The 25,159-nt window shown below is 36.3% G+C and overlaps 1 long non-coding RNA gene across 3 annotated transcripts in view; it reads left to right on the forward strand.

Annotated features, from left to right (window-relative positions):
* The window catches only part of LOC114906978, a 586,545-nt gene that overhangs the window by 347,562 nt on the left and 213,824 nt on the right, over positions 1 to 25,159 (forward strand). For all 3 annotated transcript variants that reach the window (XR_003796584.1, XR_003796586.1, XR_003796585.1), the window contains 2 exons: positions 12,865 to 12,946; positions 20,022 to 20,098. This is a non-coding gene — a long non-coding RNA (uncharacterized LOC114906978). The remainder of the gene's footprint in view (positions 1 to 12,864; positions 12,947 to 20,021; positions 20,099 to 25,159) is intronic.

The following is a 25,159-nucleotide window of genomic DNA, read 5'->3' on the forward strand; positions in this document are numbered from 1 at the left end:
GTTTGGTGTTAAAATGTTTACTTTTGCAACTTTGTATTTTTTTAATTGTGGGGGGAAGACATTGTTTCAATTGACTTGGATACTTTGGTTACTCTCACAGATAACACAGAAGGTAACATAAATTCCTGCATAAAATTCCAGTGAGAGAATGAATTTATGGTTACGACCAGGGGTCAGGGAGGTGGGGGACGAGTGTGTTGGGAGGAGGGATAGAATGGGAGTTTGGGATTGACATATACAGACTGCTATATTTAAAATAGATAACCAACAAGGACTGTATAGCACAGGGAAATTTGCTCAATATTCTGTAATAACCTAAATAGGAAAAGAAGTTGAAAAAGAATAGATACATGTATATGTATAACTGAACCACTTTGCTGTACACCTGAAACAAACACAACATTGTTAATCAACTATACTCCAATAGAAAATAAAAATTGAAAAAAATTATTTAAGCATACAGGACCATCTTCCCAGTGTTCTTTACAGATTTTTAAACTTACTTCCTCTTATTTTTACCTAGGGATTGTTTTCTAAAGAGATTAAAAAACCAACCAAACAAACAAAAAAAACAGTTGTCAAGATGGTTGACATTTTGAATATTGTATTTTAATTTCATTATAGTCATTTTCTCCCTTAAAGTCAAGTAACCTTAATTTCTTTTACATTATTTTATGTCCTCTTTGCCAATTATGTAACCATTTCAGATATTCTACTTGAGTGTCTTTATACCTATTCAAAATCATTTCTTTCATCTTATTCATGCTTTTAAAAATTTTGAACACAAAAAGTTGTATGATGTAAAAATAATACCAAAATTAAATCTTTTAGAAAAACTATCACATAGCAAGCACTCACAGAGAAGGTTTAGGTGAAATAGGCTTACACTTCAACAGCAGGGCTTAACTTAGATTTACATGTTTACCTACTTATAAACACCCTGACTTATATCACAAAGGAATTGTCAGAGCTTAAAGAAAATAAACATAAAAAAGAAAAAACAAATAGTTGAGAGAGACAGAGTAAAGGGACTATAAGGGCTACACTTTAATAAACCTCTTGATATATAGAAGTATAAATATATGTAATAGACATACTACAGTTAATAAAGGGTATGTCACAAAGCTTTGGCCTCAAAGCTTTTGGCCATTAAAAGGGAACTAGTATCAATTACAAGAATCACAGTGTTCCTAAGATTTAAGAATGAAAACAAAATAGAAAACCATAATTCAGGAAAAAATATCCAAAACTAAAATTCTGAGAAATTTCTCTCATACCTTCTCATAGACAGGTATTGGATAATGAAATAGAAATATTCCTATAGTAAGTATAATGGCAATTTTATTGGACCATTTCTTACGGTGCTTCTCAATACAGACAACTGGTATAAAGTTACTGGGCAATTTAGTGAAGACCAATAAAAATGGTGTCAGACATTTTGGTTCAATGACCAGCTCTTGGTTTGATCCAAAGATAGAGTCAAAATATATAAAGGAATAAATACTTAGCATCCAATCAAGCCTACATCTACAAATAATTCCCCGTAGCCCACGTTTTGATAAGGATTAAATAGCAAAGACAAACATTTTCACCTGCCTGAAAGAACCTGTAGAGTACCTATTGGGTACTGCAGATTAAGTGCTGAATCATACTCCTCAAAACTCAGTTAACAAAAATAGAGTCTTCATCTGCCTTTCTCATCTGAGATACAGTAGGACCTAATCTTTAGGAAAGGTATGGAGAAGAAATAATGCATTAGCCCAAAGGAATAAGCGAAATCCCCCCTTTTATTTAGGGACCATCAACCTTAAAAACATGTAGTTCTACTGTACTTGTGTGGAAATTCTATCTCTGGTTAGCCACAGACTTCTTTAAGAGAGATAAACTCAAATTCCCGTAGAATGAGTGCTACTGATGTTAACAAAAGGTGGACATGGGCTGTGATATTCATGGCAAGATGTGTTTCAATAGAAGTAGTTGTTTTTAGTATGTTTGAGGTCAGAACACCAATCACATTTAGTAACTATGAAAGTGATTTGAAATGCACACAATGCTAAAAATATAGTTTTGATTTGTTTTGCTTTCCACAAAATTAAAAGTGAAATGCTACTACTCACTTGCCAGACATATCAACTATTTGGTCAAATTCATTTTGAGGGAATCTGGAGAATGTTCCATTGCTTTAAAAATTGCCTTTTTAGAAGAAAGAGTAGGCTTGCTCCCCATTCCCACACCCCAGGAGAGAAATGGTATAGAATAGAATTCTCCTGGAAAAAATTTTCAGGTCTGTATTCTCAAGGAAAAGTAATTTCTTATTTGCCCCCTCAGCTCCCTTCCAGGGCCACACAGCAGTTTTGTTCTATTGCTTTTTTTCCCCCCCTCCTGTAACCTTTCATTCTCACAGCACTGAAAGAGTTTAAACAAAAATGACTTTGTTTGGTTCTGCAGAATTAACACGACACTCAGGCTTATTTCTAATTGACTGCAGATGTTTTTTAAGCAGAGAAAAGCCTCAGCCTTGTGTGCATAATTCTTACACAGTCCTAATGGAGAGAAGTAAGTCCCAAATTAGCAACTTTTTAAAGTCAAATCTGGCTACGTGCTGCACAGACTTTGTTTTTTGTTGTTGTTTTTTGTTTTGGTTTGTTTTTTTTCAATTTTCAAAGGGTGTCCAGATAGAAGATGTTTAAAAATCTATACGGGGAAGGCCACCATGTTTCTAAGAAACTTACAAAAGAAAGAAAGCTAAACTAATCATTGTGGCAGTGCATTTATGTCTCTCCTCTGCTCCTCTGCCTTCAGAAACAGAACTTTAAAAAATTCACAAAAATGTTGATCTCTGCACAACAGAGCAACAAGCTTTGGAGGGAGTGAGGTCAACTCAAGGGTTCTGTTTTGACTGTCTTGAGTCTGAGTTGCTGACATGGACAAACTTGTGAAAACCAGCTGAAGAAAGGGACACTCTGTGTACTTTCGACTCCTGGCTTCAACAATTTGCCAGTAAAGATGTTACAACCTCACTGTTCCTTCCAGATCCAAGGCCATGTGTTTATGTGTTTAGAACAGCAAGTTTTGAGGCTGCTTATGCTGTCTTTTTAAAATATCACTTTGATTATTGAGAACCTCAGAATTAGGCAGTTTGTGTACAATGTCTCTGCTCCAGAGGCCTGACTGTGGGACTGACTAGGGAAAGAATGCACTGCACAGCCCAAGGAAATTTGTGTTTTAGGTAGAGGAGGTGTGTGTCCTATTTTCTTCTTTCTTTTCGGTAAAAATTTCAGGACAGTTAAGCAAACTTTCAGAATATATGATTGCATCTAATGTGAAAATACAGAATCCCCAGAAATTACACATTCATGATTGAGAACAAAACATTTGAGTGGTTAGAGGGAGGGGATAATAATGCTAATGAACAGATAGGTCAGCCCCTGGTTTATACTTGAGATTAGATTTAGACAGATAGTCACATAAAGAAGAGGATTCCTGACTTTCCCCAGCATCTTCAGATCCTCACTCAACCTGTTGACATAATATTCTAGCCTGGAGTCCACTTGCTGCCCTCTAATCACTGGGTTTTTTGTTAATTTCAGTAATACACTTGCATTTTTATAAAAGTTCACCTCCATGTACAGCATCAACACTAGGTTTTAGTGACCTAGAAAGCATGGATTTACCATGGATTTTGCCTCCACGGGATTATTTTCAAGGATTCGGTTATACAATCCTTCAGATTCTAATTTAGGTAGAGGAAGCATCCTTTGGCATATGGTTTAAAATAAGACTTTTCAGCGAAGCTTAACATTTTGGGGAGAAAGGACAGAAAGATATATTAATCTCCTTTTTTTGGTAATTTATGATAGACCTTCCAGGAAGGAAGAGTCAAAGTAGATTACAACTTTGAGAAGCTAGAAATGGAATCTGACTTCTAGAGAAGTAGTTCTTCTCTTGCTCAAGCAATGTTTATGAAAAGAGAAAAGTCATGAGAGCATGTCTTACTGCTTTTTTGCCACATTGTAGGAAATTGTTATTAATAAACTGTTTATCTCATGAAACATTAAAAATGTAGGAATCTCTGAAATTGCCTTTATAATAAGACACTGTTCCTGATAGTTGGGAAGTTTTAATGGGTTTAGCCCATCTCTATACATATGAGAAGATTTGGGGCTTTAATGATAAATAATTAGTATGCTATCTAAAAGTGGAAATAGCAATATGAAAGTCTAGGAAAGAAGAATCGTTGGAGACATGAGAGATGTCTTTATAAATACCATACACTCAAGAGTTCTTACAGATTAAGAGATGTTAAACTTCTATATGCCAAGTATCATACCTATCTAACCTGTTATTTTACCAAGCAAAGGCCAAAAGGATTTGAATATAGGTGTTAACAAATTATAAAACATATTTAACATTTAGAAAGAAAGAAAACACCAAAAACTCTAGAAAACCAAACCAACACCTGCTTCTTTCAAAGCTTGAAGGAAAAGGGCATTGTTTTTGAAACATGTTCACATTCAAATAGCAGTAGAAAGACTTGAATTATCTGTAATCAAGGAAAACATTTTAAGCCAATTTCAGCCAAGAACACTAACTCAGAATATTGTAATTAGTGAATAGTTGTGTTTTGTTTTTTTTTTTTTCCACGCAATACCAAAGAGCTTGGGCACACTGACGTGTAGGGATTTATATCCACGAAACAAAGCCTTTCCCCAATGCCTTCGAAGTTCAATATTAAGCAGTTCCAAATGCACTTAATTTTTGGTTTCTTTTCCTTCCAGGTTTTAGTCCCTGTTTGTTACCTGCTCTGTTTATTTACCTCTAAAGCACTATAGTGAATAGCTTTTAGCTGAATAACATCGGCTTTTAAAGGGAATTCATAGGGTGCTATTCTCAGGTTATCTTGTAATTCACTGTTTTTAATGGATGGGTCTTTTTGTTGAACTAAGGATTTCCGACCTTTAAGACTGTTAGTATTTCTAGGTGATATTTACTCTGTTGATCTCTGGCTTTCATTGTCTCTTTGCACTCTTGGTGTGCAGTTTCTATGTTTAAACTAGTGATTTCATGTATTCTGAAACTAAACAATCTCTTTGGTTTGTATACTTTCTGGTCTGGGCCTATGGAAACACTCTCCTAATGTACGAGAGAGATGTTGAAATCTTGGTTTCAGATAAATTCTAGTGCTTCTTGTTGAAGGAGAGGAGTCCCTTGATGTAGCTTAACAACTCTTGATTTATTTTCTATTTGATTTTTGTTCATTATAGCTCATAATATCAGGTTTTGGCATTTCAGAAAGGAGGAAAAGAAAAAATGTGTACAAGATCTTCACACTGTGGTTTATTTGCTACTTTCTGGGAATGATCAAGGCTAAACTGGTACACCTAAAGTAATGCTATTTATTCCCCAAGGATAATATCAGGTTACAAACTATCTACCAGATGGTTTGAGGTCAATTCTCCTAGGCTGGGGTAAGGTTGAGAGGATATGCCTACAATTACCAGTGAAATATTGTTTAAAAAAATGTTTAAGGAGGTTGTAAAGGAAAGAATCAAATAAAGGGGTGTGTGAAAGTGGAAAGGGTCAGTGGAAGGAACACTTTTTATCTTAATAATTTGTTCTACACTTATGGGCTCATAAGCCCATAAGCAAGGTTGAACCTTCAATGAACATCACCTGGAGTTATGAGACTCACCCCTTCTGCTCTCAGCCAGTCTGCCTGGATCCCTGTCCCATGGCATAGCCCCTGGAATGAGAAGCTGGAATGGGAGTGGCATGATGACTGTGATTCACTGCCCGCTAAAGTGGATGCTGTCCAATCTTCCCCAATGACTCCTATGTTAGCTAAGCAATACCATTTGTGGAGAACATGGAAATCTCTCAGGAGTCTTCGAAGAACAAAAGCAGTAATCAAAAGTGAGGTACTTAAGCAGTCCCAACAAGCAAGAAAATGCAACAAATACCATTCCATTTACTGGCTTTCAAAAATTGAAAAAAAGGAGATTTAGCACCAAAGTACATTTAAGAAAGAAAAATCAAGACAGTATAGCAGAAGCTGGGGGAGGAGGGAAGACATGGAGTAAAAATTCCCTCTGAGCCCACGGAAAGCAATAAGAGTTCTCATTTAACCTCAGAAAATGACTTGAGAATCACTTGCACTTTGAAACGATTCTAAATTGCAAACTAATTTCCCAGTGGGATATGTTGATGGCCTACTGTACACAGCATAAATAATGAGTTTGCAACCAGGACCCCAAATAAAGCAGTGCACGTTCGTGGAATTTATGAACATTTTTTTTCCCCAACTGACGTTGCAATGTTAATGCTCCCAGTTAGGAGTTTTACTATGTCAGCAGGTGAATTCCCTGGTAGTAAATCGAGCTTTAATGGAACATGCTGGTAGGAATGATTATGCTGTTGCACTGTAAAACTCTGGTGTCAGTATTAGATTTCTAGAATACTTGGACACAGCCTGCTACCTACCCTGATTGCAGATGTTCTTGGCTGTTTGACTTTTAATGCTACACTTCAAATTGGCCATGATAAAGTAAGATTTCTAACTTATAAAGAATTTTAGACCTGGAAAATATAATAACATCTAACCAACCCTTCTTTTCTATACAAGAAAGAAATCTGAGGCTTGAGGAGTTACATAACTGGTTAGATGATACCCATTATAAGTGGGATAACTGGGGTGCTAACCTAGACTCCTCTGGTCCTTTACTGCTCTGTTCCTGTCTCTCTTGAGGATGCTGCCTTTTGCCAAAAAAAAAGGTGAATGCAATAAATTTTATAAATGTGTTTAAGAAAACCAGACAAAAATATGAATCTGAAGTATAACTTCATAACAGAAAACAAAGCATACAACCTGTTATATCTGAATATTCAGACGTCTCTGACTGGGAGACAGGCATACAATGAGAAGTCTACAAGCAACTAATAGTAATAATAAAGATATTACTAGACTGGATGTCACTGCAGAGTTTTTATGATGCCTATAAATAACTCACTGAGGTTAAGACCAGACGATCCTTACCTGCCTTCAAAAGTGAAGAAATAGAAACAATGTTCCTTTTTTTTTTTTTTAAGACATTTCGCCCTTACTTAGCGTGCATCTCTTAAGAACCAGGATATTTTCCAACGTAACCACAGTATATTCATCACATTCAACACATATACAATACAATACTAATATCTAATAAATACTCCCTGTTAAATTTTCTCCAGTTGCCCAATAATGGCTTTATGACTCCTTCCCCTCTCCCCTACCTGGATCCCATCAAGAACCGTTCCCTTTATTTAGTTCTTATACTGCCTTATTTCATTTTCTTCTTCTTTTTAAATTTTTGATAAATTTTAAAAATAAAATAAAATTTATTTTATTTTTTTTTATAGCCGATTCTTATTAGTTATCTATTTTATACATATTAGTGTATGTATGTCAATCCCAATCTCCTATTCATCACACCACCACCACCACCACTTAACCCCCCTTGGTGTCCATACATTTGTTCTCTACATCTGTGTCTCTATTTCTGCCCTGCAAACTGGTTCATCTGTACCATTTTTCTAGGTTCCACATATATGCCCTAACGTACGATATTTGTTTTTCTCTTTTTGACTTACTTTACTCTGTATGACAGTCTCTGGATCCATCCACGTCTCTGCAAATGACCCAGTTTTGTTCCTATTTATGGTTGAATAATATTCCGTCCTATATATGTACCATATATTCTTTATCCATTCATCTGTTGATGGATATTTATGTTAATTCCATGGCCTGGCTATTGTAAATACTGCTGCAATGAACATTGGGGTGCATGTGTCTTTTTGAATTATGGTTTTCTCTGGGTATATGCCCAGTAGTGGGATTGCTGGATCATATGGTAATTCTATTTTTAGTTTTTTAAGGAACCTCCGTACTGTTCTCCATAGTGGCTGTATCAATTTACATTCCCACCAACAGTGCAAGAGGGTTTCCTTTTCTCCACACCCTTTCCAGCATTTGTTGTTTGTAGATTTTCTGATGATGCCCATTCTAACTGGTGTGAGGTGATACCTCATTGTAGTTTAGATGTGCATTTCTCTAATAATTAGTGATGTTGAGCAGCTTTTCATGTGCCTCTTGGCCATCTATATGTCTTCTTTGGAGAAATGTCTATTTAGGTCTTCTGCTCATTTTTTGATTGGGTTGTTTGTTTTTTTAATATTGAGCTGAATGAGCTGTTTATATATTTTGGAGATTAACCCTTTCTCCGTTGATTCGTTTGCAAATATTTTCTTCCATTCTGAGGGTTGTCTTTTCGTCTTGTTTGTAGTTTCCTTTGCTTTGCAAAAGCTTTTAAGTTTTATTAGGTCCCATTTGTTTATTTTCATTTTTATTTCCTTTACTGTAGGAGGTGGATCAAAAAAGATTTTGCTGTGATTTATATCAAAGAGTGTTCTTCCTATGTTTTCCTCTAAGAGTTTTATAGTGTCCAGTCTTACATTTAGGTCTCTAATCCATTTTGAGTTTACTTTTGTGTATGATGTTAGGGAGTGTTCTAATTTCATTCTTTTACATGTAGCCGTCCAGTTTTCCCAGCACCACTTATTGAAGAGACTGTCTTTTCTCCATTGTAATTGATGTTTCTTAAGAAAGGCTTATGCTCCATGTGGCTTAGGAAGGTGTAGCCTGAGTATACTCAGCCGTAATTCTTCTGAGATCATTCAGGTGTGTCTGTACTGTGGAAGACATGTGGTTTCCTCCACAGGAGCAATGTCCAAATTCTTAGCCACTTATCCCAGTGTGTTTACTCTGCTACATGTTATGGATTCTGCCTCTCAAAGCAGTTCCATTTATACAAACTTTGTCAAGCATCCTGCCCTTCACGTAGCTGGCAAATAGTGTTGCTTTACTGTACCTTCTTCATTAGACCCCCAAGCCTAAAAGTAAGATCTGAGTTCTTGCCCAGCGTGAGGATTGATGCCACCATTTCAAAGCTGTCCCATCTGGACTTGGGGGTCAACCAGCAATCCTTACCTCATTGGTTCCTTTTCCTCCTCTTTCCATCAACTATTTTAGTCAACCCTCTTTTCAAATCCCCTACTTGATTTCTTCATCATCATTCTTTATAGATAAGCATCCTTTTCCATTTCTATAAAAAAAGTCAGTCAAGAACACCTCAAACTGCCACCCATCTCCAGCACACTGTACCCTAGACCATCACCCTCTCCTTTCCTATACTTGTACTTCTATTGTCTGGATTCTATCACATTTTGCTCCAAAAGTTATCCACTCTTTTCATACACCCTTTATCTTTCAACAGGCAAACATGTTTAAATCTCTTAAATCTGAGAGCCAGAAGAAAAGCAGAAACAAAAGACTTACTTGGCCATGTATCTCCCTTTAGCTCTTACTCTGCAAAACTTCTATAAAGAGCAACCTGCCCTCCTAGCACTTCCACACTTCTACCCCTTTCTTGTGAACACACACCTGCCACCCCACCCAGATACTTTTCACCAAAATTGTCCATGACTTTCCAGATACTCATGTCAAATAACATGTTTAATTCTTCAACCTACTAAGCTTCTCTGCTGAATCTGTCCCTGGAGAACATCTCCTCCTTCTTGTAACCCCTCTTCCTTTGGTATAGTGACTCTACTTTGTCCCGATTTTCCTGCAGCTGTTCTTGACAATTCTTAACAGGTTTCCGTTTCTATCTGTTATATGTTGGTGTTCCTCAGGATTACATCATTAGTCTTTGTTTTTGTCCCATTTCACCCACTCTCTTTGGGTGAAAATATGGATCTCATGGCTGCAACTACCATTTGTATAACTCCCAGATCTGCATTTCTAATCTAAACCTCTCTTCTGTGTAATAGACAAATATGTTCTACTGTCAACTAAGCTTCTTTTGCAGAAATTTACACATACATTTCTATCTATATAGATGCAAATCTGAAGACAACACCTTCTTAATTAAATCTACCTCATCCTTCCACGTTCTCATCTTGAGTGACATATTCATCCACCCAGATGACTAAATCAGGTAACCCAAGGATGTGCTCTTTATTTCTCACTCTTCCTTAAATTTTCAATCCAGTTAGTGACAACAATTCTATATATATTCTTTCATCTTAATGTCTCTCAAATCTTCTGCTTCTTCACTATCCCAGCTCCACTGCCTTAGTTCAGACCAGTCAGCTCCCTCCCAGATTATGGGTTACTGAAATGGCAAGCTAAGTGGTTTTCCTGCCTTACCTACGTCTTCCTCCTTTCCTTCCTCCCAATGTAGATAGTGAGATGAAAAATATTCTTTCAGTGCTCCACATTACTAAGGTTAAAAGCCAAGCTTCTTCATATGACATTGAAGACTCTGACATTTCTTGCCTCTCTACCCTACAGTCTGGAGCACATGCTAAATTGCCAGAAAAGTTTGGCCTCTCTCATCTCTATCACAGCATTTATATAGAGCATTGTTCTTGGTGTTCATCTTCTCCCTTCTCCATAAGCTCCAAAGTGGGAGATAGGGACCATGTCTTTTAACACCTCACAATGCCTGGTTGCTAGTAAGTACTCAGTAATATTTCTTAAGCAAACAGATGGCCAAGTATCTAAAGTACATTATTGTAATTGTGATCATACATTCTCAGGTATATGTTTTCATGTATTTTTAATCTTTTTGTTCCATTATATGCATTTACAAAATATCAAACGGTGCATTGCATTTCTTTTTCAATTCTTACCTAGCTCTTTAAGCTAATAATAAACGTATTAATTAAGGACTTATTTTTTCTCAAGCGTGTTTTATTACTTTGCGTTAATTTACTTATTTAATTTCTTCAGTAACTACATAGATAGTTATTCATCTTATCTCTATTTCATATGTGAGAAAACTGATGCAGAGAGAGGAGCAGAGTGGAGCTTGGAAGCCAGAGGGTGGGGAGTCCAGAACCCAGCTTTTTAACTGCTCTGACATCCTGCCAGAGATCAGTGTTACACTGCCTTGGGGTAGTGCTTCATCCTAGGTTTCCATTCTATTCATTATTTTTTTTTTTTTTTAAATACCATTTATAATCTTGGGTGATTCTTTTTAAGTTGAAGTATAGTTGATTTACAATGTTGTGTTAGTTTCAGGTATACAGCAAAGTGATTCAGTTATACGTACATATATATACATATTTTTTCAGATTCTTTTCCCTTATACATTTTTTGTACACTCCTTAGAGCTTGATTTTCACAGGTTCAAGCATCAATTGCAATACACTTCCCAACTTGAAGATGATGCCTCTTCCCAAGACTAGCCTATTCTTGTTTCTAGCAGTCTATAATATGTACCTAGGTTGAAGAAATGTTTAAATACAAAGTGTACTGAGAGGATTAAGAGAAATAGCCATGTATGAGTGGCAAAAACTATTAAAATCTAAAAGTGCTTAAACATTCCCTTCAGAATCCAAAGGCAGTAAAAGATATTTAAAGTATATTTAGAACATCTGTCCAAAGGGTGCCGTAAAAGATATCTAACAGTGATGGAGCACCCTTGTGCGTTTTTTGCTATTTGTTGACTGAATTACGAGTGAGGCATAGGCCAGTCAGTGCCCATGACATGAAGAGCTCTCAATACGTTCATATACCTCCAGAGTCACATAATCCAGAAACCTCCAACTATTATAAAATCTTTAAAAATAAGGTTTAATATTTTTATTCTAAAATACATGCTTCCAAGTGCTAAGTTCTTTGTAGAGTATTATGACTTGTGTCAGGGTAATGGTGACAGAAGGAATAAATCTGTTCATTTGTTTATGCCCACAGTTGGAAACAAAGTGAGTATCAGCCAGCATAATTCAGTTGACATTATTCTAAAATATCCTCCTCCCACATGAAGCAGGATTTCATATTTGCAGAAAATATTTATCCCAAGCTGCAAGCAAAATTACATTGACTCTTTGTTTCAGGCTATTAATCACAATATTTAGGTAGGTTGCAAATGCCAAGTCAGGTGTCTTTCAACACATTGTAAGAATGAGGAACGTGGTGGAAAAGATCATACATTCTTAGAAGGGCTGCAATGATTTATTCAATTTGTAATGGCTGTCAGTGGGATAGCAGCGTAGCCTGCCTTACCAACTCCTGACCAAGCAGATGGTCATTTTGTCACTGGCTAACTTGGATTGTTCAGTGTAGATCCATAACAGTGTGATCTGGCCACATTTGTCAAAAGAAGCTGAGGGAAGTGGGGCATTTGTTCACCTAGTCTTCACATTTGCTTGAATGCCAAGTGGAAAATACGAAGACATTTTATTGTCTGAACTGTGACTGTGTCCCGAGCTCTACAATGAAATTCAAAGTCAAATTACTTTCTCTTAACTCTCATCACAGCATGATTTTTAAATTAAAAATAAGTGTTTGCCCTTTCCTTTTTAGTTGCTAATTATCCCTGTATGTAAAAGGCATGAGAAGTTAAGCAGCAAAACCCAGTAATACAGACTTTTTTTTGGTGGAAAGTAATGTTTTAAATTAACTCATTTATTTCTTTTATAAGCCTTTGTTACTGATACCTACAATGTATCTGTCACAGAACTGGGCAACAGGAATGCAAATACAGAGATAGCTCCTCTGCTTTCAAGAAGGTTATAATTTCTTGGAGAAGACACAGAAAATTAGGTAACAGTGGAATATAAGTGCTTTAGCAGTAATATGAATAAACACTATGGAAAACAAAGTTTTAAAACTTACACATTTTGGGGTTTAGCTGATAGCCCTATAGAGAAGAAATCTTTGCCTTAATCAGTGAATAGAAACTGACCTTAAAAGGTGGGTTGCCTTGTATAGGAGTGCAAAAACATTGCTTCAAAATGGTCTGATCTATCTTTCAACTTCTGCAGCTACAGTGGAGGGTGACTATGGAATTGGGAAGGAGTGAAAAAGGAAGTGACCTTTCTGTTGGATCAAAGGAAAAACCTGGAGGTAAGTGACCTTGAGCTTTTATCTCAGAAGTTATTTTTATTTCATCTCCATTTGAGATTTATAAATCTCCACCCATCACAGACTTGAAGTTGGGATGCATTTGCAAACATTTCAAGACACTGGAAAGATTTCATACCTTTCAATGGCTACAAACATTCCTTAGATTTAGGCAATAGAAATTAGGAATCAGATTTATCAAAATGATTCAAACAAAGAATTGTGATTAATAGAGGCATAGAGGGCTCATGGATGAAATTTGACAAACTGCAGTTGCCGAGACTGAGAATTCTACACTATTATCTTGGAGGATTTCACACCCCAACACAGCCAGTCTTTCACAGACAACAAGAGAAGCCAGAGCCAGAGAATTATAATGATGAGGGGCGATCCGAACGAAAACCCCCGTCAAGACCCCTCGTCCCATTGCTTCTAGATAAGGTGACAAATACCACTGTGAGGCGTCAGTCCCATTTAATAGGTTGCAATTATACCTGCACATCACTTACTTTTCATGTTACATATGGCCCAAAGGTGAATGGTGTATTGTTTAGCTGCACATTTCTTGGCATGTCAGTGACTCTCCATAAATATTTACAGGATGAATGAATACACTGTAAATTGTTCATTCCACAAAGTACTCGTTCCTCCATATTAATGTTTTATTAGTTATGATAAAGTTCACGTTGAAAGAATCCCTTCTGCTCTTGTTAAATACAGGTCTTAGAAGGGAAAGGATGTACCAAACTTGTGTAGCTACTACTGAGTTATTCCAGTTCGATAGACCATGGAAAGCAGTTCTGAAACAGGGGTTCTTCAGTTGGAGAGATCCTCCTTGTGGAATTGCTTCCTTTTTCACCTACAGGTCTTGCCGTTCTATAAATATAGCTTAAATTGACAAAAAATATAGCAATCTGAGTTCGGTAGATTCTCACAGTGCGTGTGAGATTGATAACTCTTTTGGTGAGACAGGAGTTTACGTGGGACCCAAAAAAGCTGTCATGAGTGATATATCTATAATGACTCTTGTGGAAAAAGTCACTTCATGTGTCTCTATCTTTATTAATTACCAATAGAGATGTTTCTCAAAGTCCAGACCATGTTAAAAAAACAAAGAAAGGCATTTTAAGCCATTTTACAGGAAAGGAGAGAATTTAAAAGTTTTTCAAAAACTATCAGAAGATAGCTTAAATTTTACAGTACCCATCAAGAATCCAAATAACCAAAAGCCAAAATAACCCAAGTCTGGCATTGTATCTACTATAATTCACACTATTGCTTTCAGACTAGCAATAATGTCCTAGTTCTTCCTGAATCACAGAATAAAAGTTAAAGTTAGAATAATTTTATTGGTATGTATATTTGATAATGTTCTGTTTATGTGTGAATATTGGTCAATCGTATAACTATTACACATTCATTCACTCATTCAAAAAAGCAATTTTTTTTCTACTATTTGAGAGACAGTATGCTGGATACTGGGGGTACAAATAAATTGACTGCACTCAAGAAGCTTAAAATCTAGTGAATTAAAACTGGAACTTTGTGTTTGTTTTGTCATATCACTCTGGCCCATTGACTGTCACATTTGACTAAGATGATGGATTCACAGCCATTGTGCAAAAAAGGTGGGGAAAAAGGACATCAGAAAGAAGGAAAGGCTAACAAAAGGCCTTTTATCATTTATATTAATGGCAACACCTTATTATTAGTATTATTTTTACAAAAAACTACTTTTTCCATCAAATTGAAAACCTGCTTTTAGGATACATCAGGCCAAAACTCATTCAAGAAATAACTACAGCCTCATGGTGGTAAAGAAAATTCAAGGCAACTGAAATCATAAATAGCTCATTGCTCAACTTAATTGTTTTTTCTCCTCTCAATACTGCCTGTTAACATTTTGCAATTGGAATGCTTTCCATCTGTGCTTTTACTTGAAATGTGTGAACACCGTTGATGAAAACTATTATCGCTCTCTTAGTCTTCGAGCTACTTTTTGTTGACACACTCACAACCAGAAAAACATTAGCTCAGTCATACACTTGATCTTATGTATGCATTATGTCCCATGTTCCAATACACACATGCAGAAATATTATCCATGTACAATTATTGGTAATTGTGAAAGTTGTGTTGGGTTCTTTTAAATATTCAGGGTAGTATTAAATGTAAAGACTCTAGTGTATTAATAAATAAAAACAATAGAACATATTAATTTAGCAAATATTGGTTCTTGATATTTATTCTTCCAATAAAGTATTTTATTCAGTCTCCTCTCTGACATGTTTTACATATTCTTCTCGCAAGGCTACCATGGTGACCAAGTACTACTGCAGAGGGCACTGTTCACATCATTGTATATTCAGTTATTGTATTCTTCATTTCTGATTGGGACTTTTTATCTTTTCTAGTTCATTGTTAAAATTCTCACTGGGTTCATCTATTCTTTTCCCTGATTCAGTTAACATTTTTATTACCAATGCTTTGAATTCTTTATCTGGTAAACTGTTTATTTCTGTTTCATTATTTTTTTTTTCAGGAGTTTTCTCTTGCTCTTTCAATTGAGAGCAGTTCCTCTGCCTTTTCATTTTGTTTAACTTTCTCTGCCTCTATGAATTTAGGTGAAACAGTTACCTGTGGCGGGTGGCGTCTGATCCCAAGTTGCTGGAGCAGAAGCCCTGAGGGCTGAGCCCAAGCTGGCTCTGTTCCCCTTAAGTATATGCTTCCCCCTCTCCCAGTGCTGCAAGGGGGCCCATGCAGGTTATTGGCTCACGTCAGCCACAGACAGCGGTCTGAGCTGTCTCCAATGCAGTGCCTGTGCAGGTGCCCCCAGTTGCTTCCCTCGCCTTGCTCAGACAGAGCCTAGGGTGCAAGTCCCCTTTGTCCCTTGCAGCGAATCACCATCCCCAGCCTCTGTCACCCCTGCCCCGCTGTGGAGCCACTGTAAGGCAGGCGGGGCTTGCGTCGACTCTCAGCATATCTCGGGGCATCAGCTGTGATAGGGTGGCTGCTGTTAGAGTTCTGGTCTGCTTCTGATGCATTTCTTGAATAAGCACCAACAATGGCCACAGCCACCCTACCTGGGCTCTGCCCCAAAAGAACAGGTTGCCTCTGCATCCCATGGCCTAGTTTTCTCCCCAGTCATGGCCACCCTAGATCCAGTGCTGTGCCATGATGTGGAATGAGCGGGGCTAGAGCATTCACTTGGCTTGGGTTGGGGCGTGTGTCAAAGTGGTAGCAGGAAACCAGACAGCCGTGCGAACAGTCCTTTCTCCACCCTCTCCACTCTGCCTCCCGGGCAAGCCAGTCCACACACATGCCTCGTGAGTGGAGTCCAGCTTCCCACAGCCCTCCTGTTATTCTTCCAAACAAACAAGGGGGCTCATCTCCCCTGTTTAGGAACCCAGGACTGGGGTGCCCAATCTGTGGCTCTCACTGCTCAGTCCCCACCCCACCCATAGCAGGTCTCCACCCATGTAATCTTCCTTTTTCTCTGAGTCCCCTCCCAGGGGCAAATGTCCTGACCTGAACTCTTTTCTTCCCTTCCTACCTCATTACGTGAGGATCTTTCTTGCAGCCCTGGTTGTACAGGAGTCTTTTCTGCCAGTTTCCAGTTAGTTTTCAGTGAGAATTGTTCCACATGTAGAGGTATTTTTAATGTGTTCATTGGGGGAGGTGAGTTTCACGTCCTCTTACTCTGCCATCTTGATTGATCTCTGACCGTGCTTTTAAAAAAATAATTCTATAATTTTGAAAATGGTTCTGATGAACCTAGGGTCAGGACAGGAATGAAGACGCAGACGTAGAGAATGGACTTGAGGACATGGGGAGGGGAAAGGGTAAGCTGGGACGAAGGAGAGAATAGCATTGACATATATACACTAACAAATGTAAAATAGCTAGTGGGAAGCAGCCTCATAGCACAGGCAGATCAGCTTGGCGCTTTGTGACCACCTAGCCAGGTGGGATAGGGAGGATGGGAGGGAGACACAAGAGGGAGAGGATATGGGGATATATGTATACATACAGCCGATTCACTTTGTTATACAGCAGAAACTAACACAACATTACAAAGCAATTATACTCCAATAAAGATGTTAAAAAAATAATAATTTTGTAGCTAATTTCATTTATGATGTCCTTTCTTAAAACCTCCCTTTCTAAAACAACTCGTTGAAGAACTCTCATTTACGTAAGTGTCTTTATCATGATTATTGCTCACACATTCCCTTGATGTTTATAGTCTGCATGTACAAAATAAACTATGTAAGATACCGAAACTTATAATCAATGGAACCATTACCTATTTGGTTCTTCCATTGTATAACTCATGCTTCTGAGTTTCTCTATTATTTTTTGAAAGGATATAACAAAAAGTTCTTAGTAGATAGCACAGATACCTCTAAACCCAAATAATCTAAATATTCTATGTCAATATCTAGTCATTTAGATGGAATATTTGTGCAACTCAATCAGTGGCATATAAGCCATTTCTATGCTTGAATAGATTTGCAGCTGATTTAATTTGTAGCACACAGTATCTCTTCCTGGGGAATATGTTAATTTCATATAGGTATTTTATGATGGTGGTGTGTAAGCATGCACAAGTCCGTGTGTGTGTGTGTGTGTGTGTGTGTGTGTGTGTTTGTGTTTGTGCTTTCAACACATACCTCCTGTTTCTCTGGGATTATCCAGAAAAGCATTTTCCAGAGAGCTTTATTTCTAAGCTTCACATGAACACCTGGAGATTTCAAGGTGAATATGATTCCTCATGGATTGGTTTTAACAAGGTGGGTAGCACAAACTGAAAGGGATTAAGGCAGATAATGTGACCACACAACAGTTTCCTCCCTTATAAACCTTTTAAATCACTGATCAGAATTTTAATTCTATCTGCTAAGTAATGCAGGTCCCCAGAGCAGAGGTTATGCACGCGGCCACAGGTTGGAGTCCTTAGCTGCTTTTTCATTACATTGTCGCTGCAATTTCTGCTAGCCTCTCTGGTGATGAAGCAAGGCACGTTTGAGTCCAATGGTTAATCCTTTTATTTATTTTTTCAATAGGAAAAGAAAGCATGATTTTAAAGACCATTTGACCATTGCTGGATAAGGACAGCCCTATAAAACTTAGACCCAAATATTCTTAACTTATCAATTGACATATTTTAGAACAGTCTCTGGTTCCTCCTGCTACACTGTTTTGGAATGATTTAAGTTAGTGTATTTACATATAATTCTTGGAAGAAAGACGATCTTTCCTTAACAAAGCTGGAGTACTCATTGCCAGGCAGCAGAGATGGGCTGTGTTAATGTCAATTTCTTTACTTTTTATAAATGCCACCTGTGTTACCAGCATTGATTTGGAGGTGATGTAGTTTTCTTGCAAATCCATTCATTTTATAGGTTTTTGGCAAGCCCCACTGCTGTGTTGATTAGATATAGTAACTGTGTCTATTTAAACAGGCTTTTAAATGCTTGGCTCGACTTTCTGTATTGGCTGGATAATGAGACATATAGTAGATGCTTTAACTTAAGGTTGTGCTAAGCAATGATTTGACACATAGCTTAGTGTTTAGCCATTTGTGATAATAAGCCCTTTAATTGTGCAGTTAATTGTAGGTACCTGCAAGACATACCTTTAAGTGATCCTGACAAATAAGATACAGACTCTCCACCCTCTTTAGGTGGCTTTTTTCTAACAGTGTTTCTCAAAGCACAGCCCTCAGACGAGGCACAAAATCAGCATCATTTGGAAACATGTTCGAAATGCAAATTCTTGGGCCCAGCCCAGACCCACTGAATAAGAAACTCTGGAGTTGGGGCCCAGTAATCTGTGCTTTAAAAAGCCCTCCCGGTGATTCTTCTCTTGATAGTTTGAAAACAACTGGTTATAAGAAAATCCCTGACACACAGTCCTGCTATATTTTGGCACCAGACAATTCAATATGAGTCACTTTTATAATTACTCTTAATGAATTAACCTTCTATATTGAAATTATCAAATGCTGGAAAATCATTTAATATTAATGAAAACCTATCAGTTATCTCTTAATTTTTGAACATTTATCTTTACGCTGATAGATGGTGGCTTATTACAAACGTATTAGGATTGAAGTTCAGGGTGAGGGAAAGCAGCTAATTTTCCTTATCTCCCCTTGCCTCCTCTTTTCATTATCCAAAGAAGTTAACATCACATGCTCCATTACACAAGATGCAGCCTTTATTATCTTTTATCTCTTCCTGAACCCTTTCTATAAATGCTACTTGATTACTCTTGCATCTTGAGATAGACATTAGAATAATCAAAACATCGAGAAAGTGATGCCTGGTTAATCTAGGGCAGTACAGCTTCCATGACACAGATAAATGAGTTGAGGTTGATGCAAACGTAAGCTCTAGTGGATACGCTGAGATGATGTTTTACGGAAGGTACGTGAGAGACTTGATGCTAGCAAATAAACAAGCAAAATGGTAATATATTTTCCAACAAAAGGAGTGTTAAATTCCTTAGAGAAAAGAAGATCCCTGATAATTTCAATATCTGAAATTCACTGCAGTTAATTCTTTAAGGTGATTAATTTGGTTGTTCATTTGTGCACTCATCAAATATTAATTGTGACGTTTTCTTTTTGCCTGCTTTAAGCCGAGCTGAAACTGTGTTTCCAGAATTCCCTTTCCAGCATAGTTCCAGATCAGTGTGGGCCACAAGACAAGAGACATTTTGCGTGAGATTTGGAAGACAGAAGTGAAGCATAGCCAGGGCGCTTCAGGGTACTGTGTCGCTTACACCTTGGCTCACCTTGTTGAAATGGGACAACAGCCAGGGCTGCAGTGTTTCCAGGTCCTTTTGGATACCTTCCTCTAGCTTCTCAGATTCTTGCACCACTTGTCAGGTTATCTTATGAAAATACCTGCTTCTCCTGCAGGTCCATCTATAATCAAAGGTAGATCCTTAGAGGTTGTTAGAGACCTGTATGAGTTCCGCTTCACCCTTGTGGATTCCAGCTTGTCTTCCCAGTTCCCGATGCATCCTTGTTCAGTCCTCACCCTCTACTTCTCATCCATCTTTCCTGCAGGGCTGCCTACGCCATCCATGGACACAGGAGCAATAGCTTCAGACAGACTCTTCAACCAGCTCTCACAATTTCATAAGGTCAGATCCCCATAATAAGAATACCTATCCTTTGTTAGTTAGCACTCCTAGTGTTTCTACTTCTCTGATCAAACGATGATACAAAATTTGGTACTAGAAATGGCGCCAGAAGAACTGAATCTGAAACTGATCATTTCTTCCAATTAGTTCTGCATTTTCTAGAATTGATTCTCTGCCTTGTTTAGATTTAAAGAATCACTGGCCCTATTTCCAATGGTAAAGTGGCCAAAGCATGCAGTGGCAAAGCATTTACTTATTACCTGCAACCAAGTGCATTTGGAAGGCAAAACTTTAGTGAGCAAGGATGTGTTGGCAAAATCCAAAAATCTCTGTGACTTACAAGTCACAAAGATATATTTCTGGCTCATCATACTGGGGACCCTTTCAGAGGGGCTGCAGCTGCACTCCAGCTGTCTTTTCATCTTGTACAGCAGGCAGAAGGAGCCGTCCTGATCTGGGGAATGCCCCTCTCATGGCAGAAGGGATGAGAAAGAGTGCTGGTGGGAGCCCATTCCCCTCATGGTCTAGGCTCAAACATACCTTTGATCACCTGAATTGATATTTTATTAGGCAAATATGTCACAGCCAAACCTGAAGTCTATGGGGCAGGAATGCATTATCCTCTTTCAAAGAATGGGGAATAAATAGTGGCCAACAGCAACAACCATAGTCATGTATTAAATAACTCTAAATTGAGGTTGGTTATTATTTATTAGGGGCCTGGAAGATCAAATGCCAAATTATCTTAAAGCATAGAATAAAAATACAGTGAACTGAAAACTAGAGTGAGAGTAGGAAATTTTTAAAAATGGTAGTTCCAGAAGGAAAACAACAACAACAATTATGGAAGAGAGGTATCACTGAAATGAATGTGAAAATAAAATTTCCTTGAAATAAAAAAAAAAAGTTCTAATTTTGCACCAGGTGAAACTTATGGAAAAAAGACACACTTAGGAAAATTCTGATAAAATTTCTGACCCTAAGAACTGATTTAAAAAAACTAACAATTTTCCAAGCAGAGATAATAAAATAACCCACCCACCCCCCCAAAAAAAAATCAGGCCATCATCGCTAACAGAGAAGGCAAAGTATAAAGGGCTGCTGTCTGAGTCCTGTACCAGCCAAGACCTCATTCACTGGTGAAAATGAAAGATAATTGAGGTTATGCAGGAATTCCGAAAGTCTCATTTATATCAATAAAAATATGAATCAGAAAAGAAACTTGAAAATTGTAATAAAGAGGAATATGTAATTAGAAAAATTGTTACCTAGGCTATATAACTAGTTACGTAGCTAACTAGCTAGATACAGTAATGTACAGCAATATGCATGGTACATTGAGCTGGTAGGTGTCTGCACAATCAGACTTTCAGTTTATAGATGACTCCTTCTCTGAAAGTTTGGTGTCCCAACTAATTGGGCTGGTTTCTTTGCCATATAGATTGTTACATTTTTAATATCTCCCTTGCAATATAATTCCTGGAAGTTTTTAAGAAGGACTTTTGAAACAGAAAGGACACACTGGCCTTGGTTTCTCTGTGGAGATTAAGTGTAGCTTGGTGGGAAAAAATAATATCTATCTAAATTTCAATAAATAGTATATTCATAAGTGTCTAATTATAAGAATAGTAAATAATCTTGACTGGAAAATGTCATTAGAATTCCCAATTAACAAGACAAACATGAAAGGAACAGTAACCTGATTAATTGAGCAAAAAATGGGGAAAAAAAAGAGAAAATTAACAATATATAATGAAGGAAAAAATAAAATAAACTGGAAGAAATGAGATCAAGTTTACCAGTTTTTAAGGTACATACTAATGATAATTTAAAAACCTTGAGTTTAAGAAAAAAATTTAAACTGAAATAAAAACTATCTAGAAAGCAAGAAAAAGAACATTATGGAAGACTATCTAGTATGTATGTAATATTTCTCTCTTTTCTTAGAGGGAAATGAATAGCCTTAAGTGCCTTTAATATTAAAGGAGAGAAGGAATTAAATATACATTAAAAAATAGAAAATAAAAATGCAGAATATAGGAATTAGTAGAGATAAATGTAAATTGATGAAATAGAAAAAATAAAAGACACTGAAAAGACAAGTAAATACATCTATTTGGGGGGAGGGGCCAGTTAAATATTTAATCCCCTTGCAAGTCTGATTAAAAAATAAAAGTGGATAGCCAAAATAGATAATATTAAGTATGAGAAGAGAGGCAAAACCACAAGGGAAGATAGACTAAAAAGAGAATGCTCCTTGAACAATACAATTTGCCAAAAATGATGGAGTAGAAAACTGAATAGAGCCAATTACCAGAGAAGAGACTGGCAAGGTGAGACATCAACAATGAAAAATGTATCCGAACAAGAGCTTGCAGTCAAACATTGTATGATCTTTAAAGAAGAGTTAAATAAGTTTGATATTGTTTAAATTGTGCAAGGCTATTGAAAATAATAGAATCCACTCTCATTCTTTTGTGAAATTAACATTATTTTGATATCATTACTGTAATAAAATACTAGCTATATATACTATCTATTTATATAAATACTATGAAAAAGAATATTATGGACAAATCTTAATAATGAATAAAGAGGCAAAAATTCTAAATGATGTAATAACAAATAGAATTCATCAATGTATCAAGAGAATAACACACCGTTTCTAGTCAGGGTTTATTTAAAGAATTGAAGGGTCCTTTATATTAGGACAACTATTAACGTAATTTACTATAACCTGATGAAGGGAAAAAATGTTTAATTACTATTAATAGACACTAAAATTTATTTTGATAAAATTCAACAGTCAATTCAAATTAGAATTCTAAATAAATTGAAACTGAAAGGAAAATACGTAAGTGTAACAAAGGCTATTTATAAAAAATGATAGCAAATCTACCCATACACTGTAAAAGTTGAAAACATTTCATTGAAGAGAAATGGATGAGAAAAGGATATTCACGATCACTATGATTAGTTGTTAGTTCTTCAAGATTTAAATATAAGCAGTAAGGTAAGAAAATGAAATTAACAACACAAGCGTTTGGTAAATAAAGTTATTTTTGCTGAGGATATAATTGAAGATGGAGAAAAGCAAAAGGTTTTTGTTTAAAATTTTTATAATTAATATGATTATCTGGACACCTTCATCAATGGCTTTTTTTCTAATCTAGACATAGCTAGCACAGATGGAAATGGCAAAAACTGTTCAATTTAAAACAATAAAATGCCAAAGAATGAAATTTAATAAGAACACTATATTATCTAGAGGAAGAAAAAATAAAATCTTACTAAACAACTGAAGAGCTTAACATATCACATTTTCTTGGATGGGAAGACTTAATGTTACAGTGTAATATATACAATTTATTTATTTATGGAGGGGGGAAATAGACTTATTAGATATTATATATACCATATTGTCACTATAATGAAATAAAGATGAGATCAGTGTAGGAACAGACAAATAGATTAGTGAAACAGAAATAGGAAAAAGATCTCAGTTTGCAAGGCTTTAATGCAGGACAAAGCAGTGGTTAACTCAGTGGGAAAAAGATACATTTTTAAACAAATAAAACAGGTACCACTGGTCAACCATCTGGAAAGAAATAAAAATACAACCTATCTTACACCACGTACAAAAATATACTCCAGATACACCAAATCCTTATGTAAAAAAACAAGTGAACAAACAAAAAGCTATGAAAACTTCATAAATAAGAATATGTGTACCTAGAAATTAGTGGTTGGGTGACCACCAAAATCAGTTCTGGAAGACTGGAAGGTATTACAAATAAATATAGTTAATTGCATATCAACAAAAATTTTATATGGAGAAGTACATAAAGTCAATAGGCGATGACTGATCTGTAAAACTATTTCTAATCTGATGACATACAAAGAGTTAATATTTATAAAGAATGAGTTCTTACAATTAGAAAACCAAACTGTTCAATAGAAATTGGATAAAAACATAACTAAAGAACTTACAGAAAATTAAAACTTTATAGAAAATACACTAAATATGTTCATAATTTCTAGTAGTTTGATAAATGAAAAAATATGCAAATTAAAACAACAGAAAATGTAATTACCTTATATCCGTTAGACTGGCAAAGAAATAGAAGAAAAACACCTATAGATAACAGGATTGTAGACAAAAACATGCTTATCTATAGATGGAGAAAATATGAAGTATTACAGTCATGTTAGAAAGAAATTTGACATCTATTAAAATTAAAAACACACATGTCCTTTTAATACAACAGTTTCATTCCAGATATCTATGCAGTGGAAATAGATACCAACATATAAGAGTCCAAGTGTTTAGGGTGCCTAAGGTGGCATTGCTTATCATGGTCAAAACTAGAAACACTACAAATGCCCATCAATAGCGAAAGGAAGCCATTGAAAGCTAGTTTTCTGTTATAGTTTTGAAATTTTTTGTGTGTGTCTAATGTTCATGCATGCTGAAATACTTATCTAACAATAGAAATATACTCTTTCTGTGCAGTTATGGAACTTGTATAAAAATGACTACATATGAGTCTCCAAAGTAAATACCCACAGATTCAAAAGCATCAGGCTGGTATTCCAGTAACCAAAATACAATAAAATTGAAAATCAACAACCAAAAGATAGCCAGAAGAGTAACAACAGCAAGAATATCAATAATGGCAACAACAATGATAAATCATAAATAAAGCATGGATTTAATATAACATGATAAATAAAAGTATAAATAACTAGATGGAGATGAACAAGTTGGCGCTATAGGAAGGTCCCGAGCTTCTCTCCTTACATGGACACACTGAATGTACAGCTGCACACAGAGAAATTCCCTCTGAAAGAGGTTCAGAAACTAAGCACTATAACACATAGGGCAAAGGAGAAAATACCCACATAATAACCACATCAAAAATGGGTCGGAAAGGCTGAGACACACTCTTGCCCTACCGAAACCAAAAGAAAGTTGAGGTATCTTGAACTATATCAAACAAAATAGGCATTAAGCCAAAGACTATCAAAAAATAAACGCCATCCAAACTGGAAAGGAAGACA

Source organism: Monodon monoceros, unplaced genomic scaffold (genome assembly GCF_005190385.1).
Source record: "Monodon monoceros isolate NGI ecotype Baffin Bay Population unplaced genomic scaffold, NGI_Narwhal_1 Super_Scaffold_3, whole genome shotgun sequence".
In the NCBI taxonomy this organism is placed as follows: domain Eukaryota; kingdom Metazoa; phylum Chordata; class Mammalia; order Artiodactyla; family Monodontidae; genus Monodon; species Monodon monoceros.